We start from the raw sequence: 6000 nt of genomic DNA, 5'->3' as shown, positions 1-6000 counted from the left end.
CCCTCCGGACAGTTGATCCCCGAACAGTTGATCCCTTTGCCAGTTGCTCTTTCGGAAACTTGATCCTTCAATGGATTATTTCTGTTGTTCATCCTCCCTGGAATTACAGCCGTGCAACAAAAGTCGATATTCTTATGTATTTTAAGTGGGAATCCACTGTACAAAATATGTTTGCCAACAATAATGCCGTGTCCCCGAAGAAGTATAACAAAATACAAAATACTTATAATATGTTCAGTCGGCTTACGGAAAATAAGATATACCTACCTACGTATAACATAATATCTAAGTGTCTTCTAAACGGTATGCAGAGCAGTTATACTGGCGAGTAGAAAAATATGTTATATTTATATATTCAGTTGGTTCGGGATAGTTACATATATTAGAGTTTCCAATTTTTGTTCCATTACAAACTTTTTAGTTGTAAGTTTCTAAATTTTTAACACTTGTAAATTTTTGATTTTTCGGCTTTTCATCCTATCTGAGACAATGAGGTCCTTTCAGAGACACAGAGGACGGGTTGTTTTAAAAAATATAAACAATTCTTAAAATTCCAATGTTGATTTTCAAGTTCTGTGAAGGTTTTATTCTAGTTCTGTAAATATATCAATACAGACCCAACTAAGCCAACGCACATATCAATATTTCATATATTTTTAATTCAGCTATAGGTATATCTTCTCTGCATAATCTTACACGGGACAAGACATTATTGTTAGCAAAAATATTTCTCTGAAGGATTTTCACCTAAGACGCCTGCAGATATGTGTGTGTATATCGACTTTTGTTATACTACAGTGTATTTTCTCCGCATACGTTAACAGGGAGGAAGTATACCGGAAAAAATCCTTAGAGAGATTAAGTCTTAGTCCGAGGGATCAAGTATCCAAGGAATAGACTGTCCTGGGATCAACTGTTCGGGTCTCAAGAGTCGGATATTTGTGCAGAAGTACGTTCTACTAGAAAAACTACAGCTTTTATCCAAAAAAAATTATTAGTCTGGATGAAATGACAACGTTGTTTTATTATGTGGGATAGATCCAAAACGTAGATTTGTTATTTAGTTCTTATGGATATTTATAATTTGAGATATGCACTTTTATCGATCAACAATCATCCCAAATGAAAATTTTTGTTCTCAAATATGGTAAATATGCCGTAAACGCATATATTACATTATATAGATATAAATAAACCTTCCCCCAAATTTTTAATAAATAAATTCTTATCTCTATTATACAAGCTTTTCGAAATCAAGTGTGCACTGTCCAGAAGGTAGACAATATGGACAAAGGTCTCCCGCAAATTTCTAGAGTTTTTCTGAATCTTTGTAGCCAATCTCATTCGCCAGTGAACTCTGTTTCTTTTTCCCAGCCAAGGACATCATCTGATCCAAAGCGAATTCCAACGTGTTCGTGCCTAGAATAATCTATTTGGAGTGCGAAGATTAAGACTGTAAAGTCGGCAACCTTTGTCCAACTCCTAATCCATTCATCCATCTTCAGAGATTGCTCACTATTGAAGTATAATTTACATTAAAAACTTTTAGTATTTAATAAACTTGTCAATAAACATGGTCCGATCAAAAAATGATGTAACCGTATTATACCTACTTCTATGTTGCCTTGGTTTGTCGGTGCCTTTCTGAAGCACGTCGAAGTTTTCCACAATATTTGTAATTATGTCAACAATAATTTGTTTAATTAAGTTAGCACAGGCTATTACCCTGGCGCCAAGACTAATTAATGTATAGAATGTGGGGTAACATTCCGCCATTTGAAGCAATAATCTGTCTCGATCATCGGCTAATTAGATATTAATCTCTAACGCTCGCCGCTTTCATTTCACGGATGGCATTCCTTGGACACCTGCAACCGAATCGGTCATAATCAATGGTAAAAACCACTCTTACAATTATTCTAACTGTTATTATTAAGTCAAAGCACAATCAAGTCAAGAAAAAAACACATTGGGGACCTTTACGCATAGTCGATAGTTCGATTTTTTTTCCGTGTGTAACCGAACAACATTTTTACGCCATTCGCGTAAAGCGGAAGCGTGGGTTATTCAGAGATACTAATCGGTCGAGGGATATGACTCTCAACTAGCAATCTGGAGGTCGGAGCTCCAAAACCCGGCGTGCGCAAGTAAATTTCATATGAAAAATTTGTTTAATTTCCCAACGTATTCAATTAAAATAATATATAAAAGTAGTATATTTGTGGCACGTTCCAGGGTGGAATATACTCTATCTTCATTGTGTAAGACCACCATTTAAAATTTAAATGTAGCTTGGAATGGCTTTTTTAGTGTTTTTTGACCAGATCTGAATATCCAGGTCTCCATATCCCTCCCTTCCAGACTACCTTCAGCCTCATAATATACTTCATTTGGGTATATCATGGTATCACTGGCTCCAGACAGTTGGGACTGTTGTGCGGCATTCAAACTAAAAAAGAAACCAAAATACATATAAAATCATTTCTTGCAAAATGTTGATTGCGAATGATGACCTTTTACAAGGATGCTACTGGCAGTATCTACCATTCCAGAAAGAGCTGAGAGTATACTTTTTAATTTATTAAAGTTATTTATTTATTTATTCATGTTCTCCCTAAAGCTGTTATGCACTAATATATTACGGAAAATATTACTTATTACTAAAAGGTCATGGGGGCAGCTTTACTATTCCTTGACATGTCACCTCTGTCATAGCCTCACTGGCTCCAAACAGTTGGGAATCTTGTGTAGTTTCACATTAAAAGAAGTTTTGTGGCTCTCTGTAAGTGACGTTGATAATGTCGACGGTCAGTGCAGAATTGTTAAGCAGTTGAGTCGCTTTGTTGATTATCGCTTTCCGTTGGGCAGAAGCCCTCCCTTTCGGAGCATAAAAAAAGTTCATGGTATCTCCCACGAGTAAACTTGTAAGTGCATTTAAGTTAATATATTTCAACATAGGTGGATTAAGTATAGTTCCAGAGAAAAACTTAAAAGATGTTTGCCCAAAAATATTTTTCGGCAATGTGTTGAAATTGAGCATTCTTTTAGAAATAAGGTTGAATACGGGATTGGATGGTATGTTTATTCTTGCATAAACTAAATATGATAAACGTCATACATTGTTGTGTGAATAGTGCAGCGTCTCACAACTGGCTCCATGCCGTTGAATCAGTTGGGACTCTTGCGCTGTGTTTATATAATAATAATAATAATTACCACCCCACTCACCCCGCACCTCTTCGAACTCAACCACCTTCCTTCTACAATAGGAGCAGTTGGGACTCTTGCGCGGTATTCACATAATAAAGAAAAATTCCACCTACACTTTTACCACCACCCCCTGCTATCTCTAGTCAACCCCCTCCCATATGTTAGGTATAGCTACGCCGCTATGATTTTATATTGTTTTAGGATCCAGTACGACGAGAGTAATATATTTGATCTGAAGTGTTGGAGGCTCTCATTCAAGATGTATTATTAATGTCTCACCTCACGGCTCTGGTACAAAAATTTTGCATACACGAAATGTAGTGCCAATAAACCAACCACCCAACCACTTCATTTTTAGTAATACAAACGAGGTGGGACAAATACGTTCTGCAAGTTTGTATGGGACATTTGAAATACTTCTTTCATGAGATTCTCAACACTATTTTAAAGGCTAATTTATTCAGTTCAGAGTATTTACCCTGCAGAAGAATGGAATGAACCGGACTTAGATATTTTGAGTGGTCTTGCCAATGTCGTTAATGAATAAAATAAAGAGAAGAGGTCATAGGTTTGATCCCTGTGGAATTCCAGAGTTGGTTTTATATTCGTTAGAAATATGGTTTCCATAACTGACATACTGACGACTGACGACGAATGTGAATGTCACTTTTAAAATACCTTAGCTAATCAAATATCATAGATATCAGTATTCAATAACATGATTTACCATGTTTCTTCTGTCTATTCTACTCCCATACTCTTTATATAACACAAAATTTACCAATATATTACAGGGCGCACCGTTAGTAAAATTTTATAATTATTTTGAATTCGAAAGCTGACGAATGTACTTGAATATTCGTCTTCTATTTGTTATTGCCGAATATCAATGACTTTCGCTGGGGGCCAGAATAGTTCATAATCTATAAATAATGCCTCTGTCTAATTAAGCGCTAATGCGGTAATTTGATTTACTAATCTCGGAATAATACGGACATGATATAACAAAGCTAGTCTACCTAACCACCGTTAGTAGCAATAGTTAATTACCAATACATCATATTATACCTAACTTCTGATATTGTTCAACCTTGGGCTACTATTTTGTAGGACATTTGTTTGACCCGATGCATACAAGGCACATCATCAGGCGTCCCTACTTTCCTTATTCTATTATAATGCAATTTCTCCCCTCACATCTTTTTTTAAATTTAAAGAATTATTTTTAAGAGTGATTGATTACTTTCAATATAGACAGCAAGAGGTCCTGAGGCAAAATAATTTCCGTCAGGTACTATGTTATCTTTGAGGATGCTGTTTTGAGGCTCTTTTTAAGGAAAGAAGATAGGGAAATGAAAGGGTATGAGGGGGCGGGGAACCTGGGGGGTCAGTGTGTCCAAGGGTAGCGGAAATATGACTGATACTGTTAAAAATGTGAATATGGAACATAATCTTCAAAATGTGACTACATGATAATAATGTTACTATATACGTGTTCAACGAAAGGTGACCTTGTCCGAATAAATATAATGGACCAAATGCGAAAATATTATTATTTCGAAGAACACGTGTCTTCATAACACATAACAAATTCGTGCTTTACTTTTACTATTTTTTTTTTTAAATTTTGTTAAATCATTTGTTATAGGCTTCTAGTCCAGTTTTTAACAGTAAAACGATTAATTTGACCAGATTTTTAATAAAATAATAATATTTCATATCAGTGAGTTTTTTGCGGTTCAAGGCGATAGGTAGGATGAGTCGATTGGAGAGTTCACAGGTTTCCCTCATCCGACCTCTCCCGATTCGTCCCAACACACAGTTGATGGGCAGTCGTATCCGCGACCAAGACCTGAACAAACCCTGGTAACCCCATGAACACGGGCACCCTGCTAAGTCAACAAATGTAGTGAACAACTTGGGGACAAATGGTTCCCGGGGCGGTGGTAACCATACCCGCCTCTCAAGTTTCGGCATTCAAGGCTATTATAAAACTGTGGTTAAGCCACATTGAGACTGTTAAACTGAAGTTATAAGTTTTTAAATGTTATTTATTCAAGTAGATAAATTTAGGTTTCTATCTTTATTTAACTAGTATCTTCGTACTTGAGGTGAATTGTCACAAAACTGTGCTATGATAATTTACTTCTTTATATCTCTCAAAGATTTTTTCTGGAGTATTGGAGCGGTTGACCTGAGAACGGTTTGTAACATTTTAGTTAAATCCTTAAGAATAGTTTATTTTCAGTTATGCATGGGTACTTACCTAATATATGACAATGCAATCATTACAATAATTTCTTAGTTAAATGTTATGTGATTGAGATCGTGGAGAGTAGTTCCCTTACCATTGCTTCAATAAATCGAGGTACTCTCATGTGGTGAGTACCTAGGTAGGTAGGTATCTCCAAAGCGTCTTGTGATAAACAACACCCGACTTTCTTGCGGTATGACAAGTTATCACAGCATTAGCTCGGGCGCATTTGCAACACGGGGCTAAATGCTAGAAATACGTTTAACCTCGAGGGCCAAGCGACGACACGCGACACCATCCTCAATTTATTCACTCGCCCAATCGTGCCTTCACGACCCACAGCTACCAGCTACCAGCTACCGTCCGGCGAACATCGATGTCCAAGCCACTACTCAAAAACAAGCATTTCGCTCTGCAGATGCGGAGCCACGTATCACGTTGCGGGTAGAAAGGAATATAAAGTAATTCGATAAGATCTATAGTATTAATCCTGTTGAAGGACGAATTCTATTGCATATAGCAAAAATTTTCCCCCA

This window comes from Hesperophylax consimilis, chromosome 7 (assembly GCF_061612785.1).
Source record: "Hesperophylax consimilis isolate HC1 chromosome 7, BYU_Hcon_1.0, whole genome shotgun sequence".
Classification (NCBI taxonomy): Eukaryota; Metazoa; Arthropoda; class Insecta; order Trichoptera; family Limnephilidae; genus Hesperophylax; species Hesperophylax consimilis.
The sequence above is the reverse complement of the archived record's forward strand: the minus strand, read 5'-3'. Positions refer to the sequence as shown.